Below are 17,240 nucleotides of genomic sequence, written 5' to 3'. Positions count from 1 at the left end.
GCAGGACCCACGGATCGGACACTGACATCGTCCTGAGGCATGAGAACCATGCCCTCCTGGGCCAGAACGGAGCGATCATAATGACCCTTGCCTTGTCTATCTTGACTTTCCTCAGCACGAGGGGTAGTAGGGACAGGAGTGAAGGCATATGCCAGTTTGAAGTTCCATTTTACCAGCAAAGCGTCTACAACCAGAGGGCCCTCCCGGGGATTTAGTGAGCAAAATTGCATCACTTTTCTGTTTTCTCTGGTGGCGAAGAGATCAACCTCTGGTTGCCCCCACTTTTGCACAGTCAGGTCAAAGATGGCAGGTTTTAGGGACCATTCCCCCTGCCTCAGGAGATTGTGACTTAGGTAGTCTGCTGAGATGTTTTCTCTCCCTTTTATATGCAGAGCTGTTAAGGACAGAGTCTGTTCCATCTGGCAGAGCAACATTTTATCTGCTACGTTCATCAGGGGTCTGGAACGAGTCCCTCCTTGGTGGTTGATATAAGCCACGGTGACTTGATTGTTGGAGAGTACTTGTAAGTGATGACCTTGTAGATACACAAGGAGCTTTTTAACCGCCTGCTCTACTGCTGTTAACTTTCAGGTTAGAGGACATTTCTACCTGATGATACTCCCATAGCCCCTGGACTAAAATCTCCCCCATATGTGCATACCAACAGGAGGGACTTGCGTCCATGGCGACTCTACGGGTTACTTCATATTCCCATGGAACCCCCCCTAGATAGATTATTTTCATCTAGCCACCAATTGAGGGATTCTATAGTGTCTTGTGATAAGGTTAGCTGGCCCTCTAGGCAACACCCAAGGATTTTCTGGTATGTTAAAACCTCGCCCCGCAATTTCCTTGTATGGAACTGGGCCCACTGGACCGCTGGGATGCAGGACGAGAGAGCCCAACAGGGACATGACCTTCCTGAGGGACATGGTGGGGTTATTGGAGGCGTTCAAGACCTGTTGTAGGCAAAATAATTTTTCTGGATGCAGACGGCATCCCTGGATTTGGGAATCTAGGATTAGGCCCAAGAATTGCTGGACTCTCCTGGGCTATAGACAAGATTTCTTGACATTTAGCAGCCACTCCAAGGCAGACATTGCTTCGTGTAATTGCTTGAGAAAATGATCCGCTGTCTTGCCTACAATGAGGAAGTCATTCAGGTAGGGGACCACTAGGATATCTGATTCGCGCAGATGAGCCATGACCTCTGAAATAACCTTAGTAAAAACCCGGGGGGTGACTGCAATACCAAAGGGAAGGGCACCATATTGGAAGTGCTGGACTGACCCATCTAAGTGAACAGCCACCCTCAGGAAACGCTGCGTGAATGAGAATATGGTAGGTGTCTCTTAAATCTAACACCACCATAAAGCAGTTTTTAAACAGCACTTTTATTGCGGAGTTGATAGCTTCCATTTTAAACGGGTGAGTAATGAGAAAATTTATTAACGGCTTTCAGATTAATTATAGTCCTAAAGGACCCATCCGGTTTATGGACCAGAAACAGAGGGGAGTAGAAACCTCTACCCTTTCCGCCTCTGTTACTGGTGTCTGAACCTTTTTGTTACATAGGTCCTGAATTTCTGTTTCCAGAGCCGTCTGCTCTGATGGAGAAGACCTGAGAGGAGTGATCCTAAACCTGTTTCGGGGGATACGGGAAAATTCTAATCGAAGCCCAGTGGCTATTAAATCCAAGATCCAGTTGCTACTGGAAATTAGGGACCAGGCCGGGTAGAAGGCAGATGGTCATTGGGCCGGTTTCTTGGCCTCCCGGGACACTCCCTTCTGGCGCCCCCTGCTCCAAACATAAAGCCTGTACCTCTCCTTTTGTCCTCCCATCTGCTACGGTCTCTGGATGAGCTTCTGCGAGGATAACGTTTCCTGGTGAAGGGATGTCTGTAAGAAGGGGTTGGTAGGCAAGGGAATTTCTTATTTCCTGCTTTTTCTAACAGCACGTCTAAAACTGGCCCAAACAAATATTCCCCCTCGCACGGGATGGAGCAGAGACGAGATCTTGCCTGGATGTCTCCCGGCCAACATTTTAGCCATAGAGCCCTTCTTGCAGCATTGGATAGGCACGCATCTCTGGCCGCCATCCTTGCCAAGTCTGCTGAAGCATCATCTAGAAAATCTGCCGCGTTCTGAATTATTGGTAAGGATTTTAAAATGGACTCTTCTAGAGGCACCGTTCTCTAGTTGGGACTCAAGCTGATCCAGCCAGACCATCATGGATCTGGCTGTGCAGGTAGCCGCAACAGCTGGTCTCAGAGCGCCAGCCGACATTTCCCATGTCCCTTTCAAAAAGGAGTCTGCCTTCTTATCCAGTGGATCCTTTAGCGATGCCATGTCATCAAAGGGGATGGAGCATTTTTTGGAAGCTTTAGCTACAGCTGCGTCAAGCTTCGGCACTTTGTCCCATCTGTTCACTAAGGGGTCTTCGAAAGGGTATCTCCTTTTAAAGGCCGGTAGTAGGGAGCCCCTTTTTTCCGGTTTCTTCCATTCTCTATCTGCTAGGTTTTTAACCTTGTCTTTTTAATCAGAAGGACCTACGTTTTTTCGGGTCTAGGCCCCGAAACATTAGATCCTGTGCTGACAGATCTGGCTTGACGTCGGCTGCCCCCATGGTGGACCTTAAAGATTTGACTAAACGGTCCATTTGATCAAGGGCAAAGCAAAAGCGGTTGGAGTCTTCCTCTGAAGATGATGCAGAAGAGGAAGTCGAGGGCTCTGTGGAATATCCGCCTCTCCCCGGGGCAACTGAGGAGTCTGACTGAGACTTTTGCAGCTCTAATCTTTATCGAGGATTCACCCTGGGATAGGGAATTTTGGGAATCCTTCATCTCTAATGATTTCTGAGGCTCGTGGTGAAGTCAGGGGTTTCTTCCACCGCGTGTAAGAATGGGGAAAACGTAAGGGGCTATGTACTTTAACCCGGTCTGGGTTTTTTTTTTTTTATTTTTATTTTTTTTTTTTTGCCCCTGCCATCTGTCGCACGCACAGCTAACACAATTTCTTAGGGTAGGCTTCTGGCAAGGGAGCACTGCAAAGGGCACATTCCCTATTTTTCCTCTTACCAGAGCACTTCTTCCCCTAGGAGACAAAATATAAGGGGAACACTGCATCAGGGTACATTCACAAATCTCTTACCCAGGCAGTAGGAATAGGTACCAGATCACGGGGGGCAGCGAGTTGGATCCTTCAGTCTGGAGGAACTCTTGCGGCTAGGCTGCGCGCTTCGTCCTCGACTCTTCAGCTGGGAGCCTGGGTGGGATCTCTCCGAGGAACGCTCCTGTTCCTGCTGAGTGACTGGAGCCTCTGGCTCATCCATTGCCGCAATGGGCCGGACACAGCCCTGCAGCGTTTCTGTGCTCCTTTTATCCACCCACGGACATCCTGATTTAGAAGGGGTGTGCCAGGGGTTGTGCCCACCTCCCCGCTGTCCCAGCCGCCACACCAACATCCATACCGCTGCGGCGTACAGGGAGGGAGAAGCCGGCCGGCACCCAACTTCCGGCCCCATGCCTCCGGCTCCACTGCGTCACTTCCGGCCCCATTCCTTGTCTCGGCCTCCAGGGACGCGCAGGCCGACAGCGCGCAGCGGCCTGACCGAGCGTGACACCCCCCCCCTGCCGCCACACCGGTTGGCGCAGCAGGGAGGCCCGGATTGGGGACGACCGCAAGGAGCAGATCCGGAGGGCAGGGGGATCCTCACCTACTGGCGCTGGCTTAGGAGACTGCCATCCTCCGGACCCCGTTCCCACCTGCTCCGCAGACTGCCGTGGAGACCTACCCGGACCCACCGTGGCACTTCCAGGGACCCCACACTGGCCGAGGTAGGAAACCCACTCGCTACCTGAGTCGGTCAGCTGGCCTGGGAATTCCTGACGTCCAGAATGGCACGATCTGTAGGGAATCCCGTCCTCCAGGAACAGGAAACCAACTGATGCATGGGAGAGGTGCCGCCCTTATATATCTGTAGGTTGTTCCTGAAGGGCGGATCCCCTCTCTCAGGAGGTGCTGTCATGGACGATCAAATAAACAAGACTTAAATCTCCAAGGACTTATCCGCCATCACCCTCAAGAAACAGAGATTCTTGAAGTCGTTTACTGATGCCATCCTGAAAAAAGCTCCCTTTTCTGATTGCTCTTCCCTTTCGGCATCCATATCACAGCTGGAGATAAAAACATCCAAGCCAGAACCTTATTGGACATTAATTTGGCATGTAGTCTGAAGAGGAAACCAGCAAAAACACCACCGCTGAAGGAACCCGAGGGCGCCACCTGAAATTTGTAACGTTATCCACTTGCATGAGTTAGCTGCCACTTTTACCCTTATTAAGAGTTTGTAAACGTCATGTAACTCCTAGATGACATGTAGTGCTTATCCATGATTAATATTTGGTTCATTTAGTTTAAACTTTTAAAAAGAGTTCTGACTCAGTCTTGTGTCACAAACTGATATTAAGATCCAGCTGCTATCTGAGGATGAGGTCCCCTATACTAACCCTCTTCCTAACCCCCCATCACTTTGCCGCTCCCCTCTTCTTTTCCCTTTCCATTCCCCCCATCCACCCAGTTCTCCACTCCCCCGTCCCATACCTCCCTCCGCTCACTCTTTGGCTATACGTTTAAGTCGAGCAACACTAGAGCAGTTCAATTTTTTTAATTTCTCGAACGCTCCCTGAACTGGCATGTTACGATTGACGTTACTTACTGTTACTTGCCATTGAATTAAGATTAGTAATTTTTGTACTTATATGATCATATTAATATCGTCTCTTTTCTCTCACTGTTGTATTCTACCCCCTTTCTTTTACCCTTCCCATTTACCTACATGCACCTCTTACCCCTATAGGCACGAGAAACAAGCTACAACACAAGATACAAAGCCATGACTGACGCCGATAAGGTGCTCACATTTGTTTCATTTTTAATGCACATGGGTTGAATTACCCAAGCATGAGAGAGCTCACGTTGCAGTTATTTAAAAAAAAAAAAAAAAAAAAAAACATGCAGGCATACTCCTTATACAGGAAAAGCTAAACAAACTTCCCTTCCCACCTTTGAGCGCTCAATTTATGATAAATGGTACCATTCAACAACTACACAATCGGGATCAAGGGGCATGTCAGTGGCAGTAGCGAGGGAAGTGTCCTTTCAGTTGAGAGAAATGATGGCAGATCCACAGGGATGTTACGTATTAAAGGACTCCTGGATGGTACTCTAGTAACTCTATACAGTACTGTATATGCCCCGATTTAAAATAAAAAAAAAAATAATTGGTTTAAACTTAGAAAATTGATGTTTTAGGGAGGGTGTACATGTGGTCGGCGGGCATTTTAACATGGTGCTGGAACCCATGCTAGACACCAAGAAGCAAAGTACGGTATCTCCTAGCAATCTGCATAGAATAAAATCACAACTGGGGTTCCTGCAACTGATCGATTCATGGAGATATATAAACCCAGCCGACCGCGACTATACCTTTTATTCCCACCCTCAGATCTTATCACCGTTTAGAATTATATTTTTGTTGCCAGAATGATGCTCTCTAATATGAAATGATCTAATCCCTAATATTTACTCTGACCACTCTGCAGTGTCTTTAGAACTGTTGCTATCTAAATCATACCTCCGGTGTAGAACAAGGCGGCTCAACGAGTCCGTGTTGCGAAATGGAGACGTTAAATCACGAATGAACACAATACTAAGTCAATATTTTGAACAAAATTTTTCACACAAAATCTCTCTACAGATATTATGGGAAGCGCACAATTCAGTGGCAATAGGTGAATTGGTATCCATTACTTTTTTTTTTACTTTTTTTTAAGAAGCGACCTAAGGAAATCCCCAATCTATAGGAAGAGTTAGCGGTGCTCGAGCTAAAACACAAACCTAAAACTGACCAGCAAACCCTAGATACACTACTTCAAAAAAAAAAAACCCAACTCCGACATATTCAAATCAAGGTCCGCTAAGTTCTACGCCTCATGGAAAAATAGAATGTATGTGCATGGGGATAAAGCTTCCAAATTTCTACTGTCTCAGTTGAGGAAAAGGCAAGCCCATACACTGATTAACTCGATCAAAAATGATTGAGGCGAGAATTCGCAAAACCCTAGGCATATAGAATCAGCATTTCTTGGTTATTACAAAATTTATACAATCTGCGGCCTGAGGAAGCGAATGATGACGCACTTAAGACAGCTGGATATACAATCCTTTTTAAGTAGATTGAAACTGCCGACCCTGACAGGCCCCCCAAAACAACTCGATAGACCCTTTCTACTGGATGAGCTATGGTCTGCCCTGTCAAAGTGTCCTACAGGGAAAGCACCTAGCCCAGATGGGTTCTCTGTTATATACAGGGTGGTCCAAAAGTAGGTGGACAGTATGTGTAATAGGGTTATGAAGGGGGAGATTTATCAAACATGGTGTAAAGTGAAACTTACTCAGTTGCCCTTAGCAACCAATCAGATTCCACTTTTCATTATTCAGACTCTTTGGGAAATGAAAGGTGGAATCTGGTTAAGGGCAACTGAGTCAGTTTCGCAGCTCAATCTCCCCCAAATCTGTTTTCTTTTCAGATCATTCAGATAACTCATAATGGCAAATAATTTAAATACAGATCAAGAAAAATGGATTTTAGGAGTATTGGAAATCTCAATGCTGAAACAGAGCAAATTAGGTTGAAAAATTTGGTACTCAAGCCCCATAAACCATTTACCGCATTCGTGACAAATTCGATGCCACTGGCTAAATCCTTAATGCACCAAAAACTGATCAAAAGTCCACCAGAAGAGTCTCAAGAATTGAGAAATTCACGAGCTTCCATCATGTGAATTCTGAAATCTATTGGGTGGAAAGCTTATCGTCCACGTCTAATTCATGGTTTATTGGAGGATGATCCAGACAGGCGGCTGTAATTTAGTGAGATTATGCTTAACGAAACTGAAGAAAATCCAGTAATTTTAGATAACATGTGGAGTGATGAAGCTTCTTTCAAATTATCTGGCCATATTAGCAGACATCATTGTATTTACTAGTATAATGAGAAAATGCATTTAACAGAGCAACAATTAAATGAGCCTGGTGTCATTGTTTGGGATGGTATTTCAAGTTTTGGGGTTTTTGGACCTTAGTTTTTGATGGAACAGTCACAGGAGATAAGTATCTCGAAATTCTAATGAATCAAGTTGTTCTCCAGTTACAGCAATAGTCTAATTCAAATTACCTTTATTTCCAACAAGATGGGGCCCCTCCACATTATTCGAGTAGTAAGCGAGTATCTTGATGAAACGTTTCCTAATTGAATTGGCCGAAGAGGCCCACTTGATTGGCCGGCACGTTCACCAGATTTTACCTCAATGGATTTTTTTTTTTTTTTTTTTTTCTTTTGGGGAGTACTTAAGGACAAAGTTTGTAGTTGAAAACCAAAAAGTGTCAGTGATTTGAAAAATTACGTAAGAGATGCATTTCAATAAATTAATACCGAAAGAGACTTGTGCAAAAATGTTTGTCGAAGCGTAAGAGGCAGACTTTGAAGCTTTGCAAATTGTGATGGAAAACCGTTTGAGCATCTTCATTGATAAAATTTAAGTGCTTCTGTATTATTGTTGAAAATAAAATTTAATTGTCAAGGTTATTCTTGTGTCAGTAAATTTTATATATATAAATCAAAATAAATTATTTTCTGTCCACTTACTTTTGGACCACCCTGTATTATATATCCTTCCCCTCTCTATTACTACCACATTTATTAGTTGTGAGCAGTGTAGTATTGGAGGGTCTTGGAAGCTAGAATATCATTAAAGAGGGCAAAGGACCCAGAGCTATGTAGTAGCTATAGGCCAATATCGGTTTTAAATGACTTGAAACTGCTGTCTAGTTTCATGGCAAGAAGGCTGGCTAAATTTTTACCACATAGTATATCGTTAAACAAATCCGGCTTCGTAGGCGGGAGAGAGTGAAGGGATAATACCCATAAGGTATTGCATCTACCACAATATGCAAAACATCGCAAACTTCGATTGGTCGTTCTTGGAACAGATGCGGAAAAGGCCTTTGACAGGGTAGACTGGATTTACTTGGGGGAAGTGCTTGCTAGTTTTGGGTTCCCATGTTAAATAATAGCTGTAATGGCAATGTATAAAGACCCTACGACACGTATCGAGATTAATGACTCCTTTGACAGACACATTCTCCATTTAAAAAAGGTACACGGCAAGGCTGTCCGATATCCCGTAAATATAGTCCCATAAAAGCATAGAACTTTAATTGGATATTCAAGTTAAAGATTAACCACTCAGTGCACATAATATAACATAAACAAGCGTAAATAAATAACATTAACCTGTCAAATACCTAAACTGTCCTGCTGTCCCTACCTGACTGTGGAGGTTGGCACCCTAAAAGATACGATTTTTTGGCGTGCCCACTCCGTGACGGCTGTCCCAGACTAGCCCTGATAACAGGTTATTAAGTACATTAGTGCTCTTGTATAACAAATACTTGCTCTTTGTAAATGGTCATTTGTCCAGCTGTAGGGATATTGTTGTGTGTAGTTATCTGAGCCATTTTGATTTTTGCTTTTTTGGCCATTTCTATGGTGTATAATCCTGTCATAGGTGACAGTCCTTAAAGGAAAGGACCATTGTTTGATGTATTTGTTATACAAGAGCTCTAATGTACTTAATATCCTGTTAGTCCAATGTTTTAGGCAATAAGTTCTATCCTTTCATCTTTTATTTGCTTGTTTTCCCACTTGTAGTTAATCAGGGCTAGTCTGGGTCAGCCGTCACGGAGTGGGGGCGCCAAAAAATCGTATCTTTTTAGGGTACCAAACCTTTGACAGGAATACCGGCCTTGGTGAAACTATTGGAACAATACAGAAGCCTCTCTAATTTCAAGGTGAATGTTTATAAATCCAAGGTATTGGACTTGCGTATATCTCCTAACGCTCTGATAAAATTGAAAAACCTATATCTTTGTTTGGCCCAAACAATATATCACATACTTATAAGTGAAACTGGGTAGAGCAAATAGGGACTTATTTCAACTAAATATCCCTCCCTTGATTGCATCGGTGGAATCCTCCATGAAAACGTGGAAGGACACTTATCTTTCGTGGATGGGGAGGAAAAATTTATTGAAAAGCTTAATCCTGCCAAAGTTCATTTAGGTTTCAAATGCTTCCCATAACTATCCCAAAATCCTTTCTTTCCAGAATTAATTTTATGCTCTGTAGTTTGGTGGAAACAGAAACCCCGCCTATCTGATCGTACATTGACTCTCCCCAAATCCAATGGTGGGATGAGAGCATCGAATATAGTGAAGTATTATCAGACTGCAATGCTTTCTAGGATAATTGATATATTGCGAGGGTCTCGTGACAAACAGTGGATTGACGTGGAGGAGGCCCTTGCTCCTTGTCCTCTCTGCTCAATCTTCCTAACATGTTACCAAACAAAGTCAGCTCTCCCTCTCCACAATGTGTACACCAAAGCCACGATGAAGGTAAGGTTAGAGACTGCAGGAGCCCTCACCCCACCCCTTTCCCCCTTACTTAAACTTTCAGATATTCTACCCCACTCTTTCCATACTCGTGGCACTATTCCTGGAGAATTGTCGCATGGCGAATGTACCTATTGACCGACTCTTGTTGAGTGGGACACTCCCTTCGCTATTGGAGCTACAAGAGATACCAGGCATCTTGAGCTTGAACTTTGTCCAATATGGTTCTTTCTGGGAATCGTTGAAATATTACCCCAAATCGACCCATCTTGCGTGTCCCCTGACTACATTCAAAACCTTATACGCAACAGTTCTTATTCCCATGAAAATAATGTCCACCATCTACCAAATATTAAATACTGCAGATTGCTGCCCCAAAAGGGCTTTCATTACACATTGGGAAAACAATCTGGGCTACAAGTTTACACCGTCTCAAATATCCCAAATCTACAAACGCTCCCATGGTCTGACCCAATGTGTCAAAAGTGCAGGAAAATTCTTTTAATATCATTTCTAGATGATACATTACTCTGAAGTAAAGTCACCGCTGGTGGGCAGGCGCTTCAACTAATTGCTGGAGGTGTGGGGACACTAATGGCACATATCTTCAAATGTGGTGGTCGTGCCCTACTCTTCAATTCTGGCGTCAGGCAGAAATGTTTATCCATACTGGGCTAAACAGAACATTCAACCTGACACCTGAAATAGTTATTGAACTTTCTGGTTTGACCTGAAGAAAAATGCACCTCTCATCTAGTGCAACACATTTTGACAGCAGCAAAATTAATTCCTGTGTTTTGGAAATCAATGACTGTACCTTCCACCCACCAATTATGAGAAGGTAGATTTGTTATACTATGTAACTGGCATCAATGAATTGCACTCAAATGACTTTGAAAGAAACTTGGCATCCGTGGTCACACTTTAGGACTATTTTATATACACAAGCAGGACTAAAGTAGCATAACTAAATTACAACAATAAGGCTCTGAAAATAGACGTTCTTCCCTCCCTCCCCTTTCTATCCTCTTACCTAGATAACCTCCTCCTATCTGTACTCCTCTCTCTCCTTTTATTTGACCTTATCCGTATATTAGTAGCCTGTGGTAAACCTGTTCCTTTTTCGTTTTTTTTTTTTGTTTTTTTTTTATTGTACAATTAACCAAATCTTAAAGTTGGTTAAATTTCTCGTCATATTAATGACATTATAGTTGCAGCAATTCAAAGACTTCATACTCTTAAGGGCCTGTCACACTATGCGATATCGCTATAATGTCACTGGTTTTTGTGACGTTATAGCGATATTGCTATGTCTGATACTTACCACCGACGGCTCCTCCCCTGGTTGCGCGAGAACGTCCTGGGCCATTTCTCGTCGTCAGCTTCCTGCTGTGGAGACGAGCGACGCATGAACGCGGACGGGAGGACGTCAGGATCGCCGCGTCTGACAGGTAAGTAGCGACCCCCGACCCCTGCTATGTCGCTGGTGAGATCTGCCTGTGTGGCAGCTCACTAGCGACCACTTAGCGATGCACCAGCGATCCTGACAGCATCATATCGCTGGTCGGGATCGCTGGTACATTGCTAAGTGTGACCGTACCTTTACATGCGATTGTCGCACATTAACGCTATTGACTTTTGGGGTTAGTCAAACTGTTTCTTATTCTATCCTGTAGGACAACCCTGTGCTGTTGTGCTCAGATTAAAGCCTGTTTAGATATTTTCTGCCTGTAATGTAATGATATATCTGCTGCATTCTATTCTGGTTTTCTTGTTTTTGTATCTATTATACTTTCAATAAAAGGACCATTGAAAAGAAAAAGAAATGGTTTGTAAACTTTTGATCAAAGACATTTTGATATTTTGTGTTGTCATGACTTAAACGAGAAAGCCCAGTAGTTTGACAATTAATGGCTTCACCCCACCACTAACCATGAGTAGAGAAAAAGTTTTTGTATTAATATTCTCTGAATAAAGTCTAAGAAAGCAGAATTTCTGCTGGGTATGTAAACTTTTGGGCACAACTGTTTAGTACTAAGTGGGGAAAAAAACAAGTTATTGTAATTACACACTTCTGTGTAACATTATGATTAATCCCTTACAGTTACAGACCTTGGTCATACTCAGTCTGTCATGATTGGCTGATACTTACCGATCTTGAACGTACAGATTACGTCCACTCAATTTTGCACGCAAATAGTGTGTGCTCTATCGTCACTGGGTGTCGGCTGATTCTGAAAGCTGACACTCTGCTCTTGGTGCAGGTGAGGTGCCAGCACCGCTCCCAGCAGTTAATCCCCCTAAATTCTGCAATTGCAGCGTTTGGCAGGCTAGCGCCATTGTTGTAACAGTGCTCGCCCTGACGCCAGTATATTAAACAGTTTATTGGCTGTGAACTCCCAGGACCTTTCTGACGATACTGTGAGCATGAGAACTTTCTCAAGTAAACCATGTCAGTCAGGCTATAAGGAATTCACCACAAGATGCTGTGCAACAGTAGCACACGCTGCTCAGTGTCTCTGCTGGATAGCAGGCTTCATGGTTGCATCATGTAACCATGCAGCCTGCCATATAGCTGTAGCAGAGAAGATCAATGTTTGTCTTTTTAAAGGCTTGTTACCTCTAATTTGTGAAGCAGTCAGAGGTAAATGATGCCACTTTTGGACATTTAAACAGTGTTCACACATATTGTAAATTCTACATATTCTGCTGCTTTCCTTGCACAGAAATTGTTTGGTTGAGCTGTCCAAGCAAAGTGTGTGTGATTTCATGAAAACTGCAGCCCATGTGCGCTTAAAAACAAAGATGCACTTTTCCGCTCGTGTCTTCTATGTCAAGCTTAAAAATATGCATGTAAAATATTGCAGTTTTTAATCAAAACTTTAGTGTATTAAAAACATTAAAATGCGGCTTCATATCTGCATTAAAGATTCATCAAATAAGGGGGAAATGCATAAAAAAAATGCATCAATCAGAGAAGCTTGTTAAGTTTGGTGCGACCCCTGCAGAGAACAGACACCAGGAGCCAGGTGTCATATAGCGAAGCTACATATAGATGGGAAAATTCTGGCACTTCCAACTGTGAATGAAGGAACAAAAAGTAAATCCAAATGTCCCAACTATAGATGAGCAGGATGCATAGATATCATCCCGTCAGCCCTGTCTTAACAAAATCCACACGAGTCACCAGAAGGTAAGATATTGGCGGCCTCCTATCCAGCCACCAGGTACCACTGATCTGGACGCTGTACCTGAGTCCCATGAATTGATTCGCTCATCTCTAGTCCCAACTATCCCAGAAACAGAGGACAGTCTTGGATTTAGTTCTACACCTTGAATTCTCAGGCACCTGCTGAATTTGCCTCACTGTCAGCACCTCTCTGACGTCTCCTCCTGTCAGGCAAGAAAAATGGTAAATGGGCATGGATTGGGTATGTCCAGGGGCGTGGCCCAAATTTAACGCCGCATAATTTGTCCATCTGTCTGTTCTTCAAATGTTGTGAGGTATGCTTCTACTTCTGTTTTGCTCAATAGCCCAGCAGATCTGTATCATGTGAAATGTGCAAAAGCAATGAAATGTAAGCTTCGATCAGATGTGTCCGAAGCATGTGATTTCAAAAATAATTAACATAAGATAACCATTATTAACTTGCTGAGGTCATTGGTCTGTAATAAGGTAGTTTGAAGCCATTTTTTTTTTTTTAAAGTAAGCATTAACCCCTTTACCACCAAGGGTGGTTTGCACATTAATGACCGGGCCAATTTTTCCAATTTTGACCACTGTCCATTTGAGGTTAAAACTCTAGAACGTGTCAACGGATCTTGGCGATTCTGAGCTGGTTTTCTCGTGACATATTGTACTTTAGTGGTAACATTTCTTCTCTATAACTTGCGTTTATTAAAAAAAACGGAAATATGGCAAATCTTGACATTTTTTTTTATGCCCTTAAAACTAACATGTGACACAAAATAGTTACTAAATAATATTTCCCACATGTGTACTTTTACACCAGCACAATTTTGGACGCAAAGTTTTTTTTTTTGTTTTTTTTTTTCTGTTAGGAAGTTAGAAGGGTTAATATTCAATGTAGTTTTGAGTAGCTTGAGGGGAGCAGTTTTTAGAATGGTGGCACTTTTGGTTATTTTCTGCCATATAGACTACAAAAATGATCTTTTAGCAACAGTTGTATTTGCCCAAGGGTAATAGGAACAATTCGACCCCAAAAGTTGTCCAATTTGTTTTGATTACGCCGATACCCAATATGTGGGGGGAAGCACTGTTTGGGCACATGGCAGGACTCGGAAGAAGAGCGCCATTTGACTCTCAATCGGAATTGAAATCGTATGCCATGTCGCGTTTGACGAGCGCTTGATGTGCCCAAACAGTGGAAACCCCCCCCCCAAAATGACCCCATTTTGGAAACTAGACCCCCTAAGGAACTTATCTAGATGATTGGTGAGAACATTGAACCCCCAAGTGTTTCACTAAAGATTATAATGCCTGAGCGTGAAAATATAAAATCCTATTTTGTTCCCACAAAAATGATTGCTTTTCTTAGTACCCAATTTTTAATTTTCCCAAGGGTAGCAGGAGAAATTGGACCCTAAAAGTTGTTCAATTTGTCCTGAGTACGCGGATACCCCAAATGTGGGAGAAAACTACTCTTTAGGCACATCAGGGGCTCAAAAGCAAAGTAGAGACATTATGGAATGCAGACTTTGATGGAATGGTCTGCGGGTGTCATGTTCTGTTTGCAGAGCCCCTGATGTGCCTAAACAGTAGAAACCCCCCCACAAGTGACCCAATTTTGGAAACTAGACCCCCTAAAGAACTTATCTAGGTGTGGTGACAACTTGGAACCCCCAAGTGTTTCACTAAAGATTATAATGCCTGGGCGTGAAAATTTAATGTAATATTTCGTTACTGCATGTAACCTGTGTACCCTATCTTTAGGTTTGGGTGTGCAGGCCGTGCACAGGTATGCTTTAGCCGCCGCATGCGTCCTTTTGACGGTGTGGTGATCGCACCAAAATGCAACACGTTGCGTTTGGCGCAGGTCGCTGCACCGTCAAAAGGACTCATGCGGCGGCAATAGCATACCTGCGCATGGCCTGCGTACCCAATGCTAAAAATGTACGCAGGTCGCATGCAGCGGAATGCGCTCTTAGGCGGAGCTGACCGGAGGAGGCGCGGCAGCGGGCAGAGCTTGAAGAGAGATTGGACAGGGATCAGTGATTAGCACTGGTGCTTGTAGTCAGGTGGCCCAAAGGGGGGTGAAAAAAAATCAGCAGGCACAAGCTCTGATAAGTGAACTGTCACTCATGAAAGTTTGGTGGCTGTGGGAATGCGAATACGGAGTTGCGCAAAGGGGGCTGAGGAAAAAAGTAAACACGAGTGTTGATCGGTGAACTGCGTCACCAATCAACGTTTGGTGGCTGCTAAATGCACAGGGGGGTGGAGGGGGTAAATAAGAGGGAAGGGGGGATTGGGGGGTGAAGCTAGATTGGGTGGGGATCAGGCAACACTTTCATTTGTAGGGTTTCAATTCTTTCTTCAGCAGGTATTGTGGTGCTACAGGCTGCTGTCGCACCACAATACCCAGCACACCAGGAGATCCAGCAGTATGACCACTCTGTAGGGAATCCTCAACTAGCGTGAGGGCCCCTGCAGAGCTGTCATACAGGTTACAGGCAGATCAGGGACAGGTCACAGCGGTCACATCACTGCTGTGACCTGTCATTGGTGGGATCGGTATGTGGTATACTGCCGTTGGTATACTGCCGTTGGTATACTGCCATTGGTATACTGCCGTTGTGCCCTGCGATTGGTGCGATCGATCGCACCAATCCAGGGGTTTTTTTGCCGGTGCCTGGCGATGCCAGGCATCGGGCCTAGGACCTCCATGGTTTTAGATGCTCCGATTGGTTGCTGTGTGATGTACTGTGTACGATTCATATAGTGTCTCGTGCTTGGGTGTGAGGAAAAACACAGGAGACACAGGTGTGATTAGCAAGGACTTGTATTAATACATACAAGCAAGCAAAAGTTTCACACAGTTTGCAGATGCAGAGGTAGGAGACACAGCACGCCAGAGTAAACTTTAAGCATAGCAGAACTTCGACAACAGGTTCATGGTCTCTGCAACTGTGGCTTTAGCAGGCAGCAGGTTTCCAGTGTCCACAAGTGTTCAAAAGTTCATCAGCAGCAGATGGCTGGAGTACCAAGTCCAAGACTTCCAGGAGCCAGGTCACAGGCTAACTGCAGACTTGATTCTGAAGCACTGATTGCTGAGCTGAGGCTGCTTAAGAGGCAAGAGGGAGAGAATCAGGGTGGGAACATGAAAGCTCGAAACGCCATTTAAACTGAGGGCAAGATAGCTGCAGCAGGACAGGAAGCAAAATGGCCAATGGAAAAATCTGAATTTCAAAAAACATGTAAAAAAAGACTGAGAACTAGTGTTGAGCGTTACCTTCTGATATCGGGAAATATCGGATCGGATTGGACCGATACCCCAAAAATATCGGATGTCGCCGATACCGGAAACCAATGGAACACAAATATCGGAATGAAAATAAACCCTTACTTTCCTTGTAGGTTAATTCTACATGAAGGAAAACAACTAAGAACAATGTAGAATGTATTGGGAGAGGTGGAGGAGACATTAAAGGCATAGAGGTTTAGCCCAATCAAAAGGAATAGCAGGAATTCATTTTTTTTTTTCTTAAGACATTCTGAGTTACAAAGATATTGACTATGTTAAAGGGGTTGTCCGGGCTTTGCACATAATCTCAGTGCATATCTGGGCTGCAGAATGCTGACAAGTAATTTCCCTTCTGTAGCTAGTCTGCACGGTTTCCAAGATATCATCTCTTGCTTCTAAGATAAATGTCCAGGGCGGGGGGTGTGTTTTGGCATTGAAATGTGAACTGGTCGTTTCCTCCTCCACAAGTTTCACTTTCCATAGATCACTGTTCAATGTGTGTATGGGGGAGGAGCAGCTGGGTGGTCTGCTCTCTGCACTGAGGCTGTTAGAGGGGGAGGATTTGTTACTGTCTGAGGAGGGATAGGCTTGTTCATGTGGTCGGGGAGGGCCTGTTGCTATGGAGGGTGGGGTTTTTGCTATAGAGGGCTTGTTTTTAGTAGAGTAGGAGGAAACTATAAGCACAATAAAGCAAATCGCTAGCTCAAACTGTCCCTCAGAGTCAGAACAGCAGCGTCCTGTTCCTAAGTAAATTCACAGCAGAGTGAACTGAAAATGGCGGCAGCGTCTTTTATAGTGCATCATGACATCATTTCAGCAGCTAATCACAGCCATGCCATTAGTTAACATGCCTAATATGCATAACAGGATTTGCCCACTCTTAGGATTCCTCATTGGCTGAATAAAATCAAACTGGCTCATTGCATTATGGCAACTTCCGATTCCGGTATTCGATATTCTAAAAGTATCGGAACTCCGATACCGCGAATATCGGCCGATACCCGATATTGCAGTATCGGAATGCTCAACACTACTGAGAATTTTACACGCTATGATCAGCCAATCGCAGCGCTTGGTAGGAAGGGAGGGCGGCAACAGACCTCGGGATGTCAAGGCCATCTACCATAAGGTAAGATGGCATCAGAATTTTAATGCAATCACCGCGACTTAAGTCGCTGATGCGCCCCAGGGGCCGTGGGATACTCTGTACCGGGCCGGTTGTCTTAAAGGGATGTGTCACAG

The sequence above is a fragment of the Dendrobates tinctorius genome, unplaced genomic scaffold, assembly GCF_039654945.1.
Source record: "Dendrobates tinctorius isolate UK_male_01 unplaced genomic scaffold, ASM3965494v1 ptg000019l, whole genome shotgun sequence".
In the NCBI taxonomy this organism is placed as follows: domain Eukaryota; kingdom Metazoa; phylum Chordata; class Amphibia; order Anura; family Dendrobatidae; genus Dendrobates; species Dendrobates tinctorius.
This window is presented reverse-complemented; position numbering follows the sequence as displayed.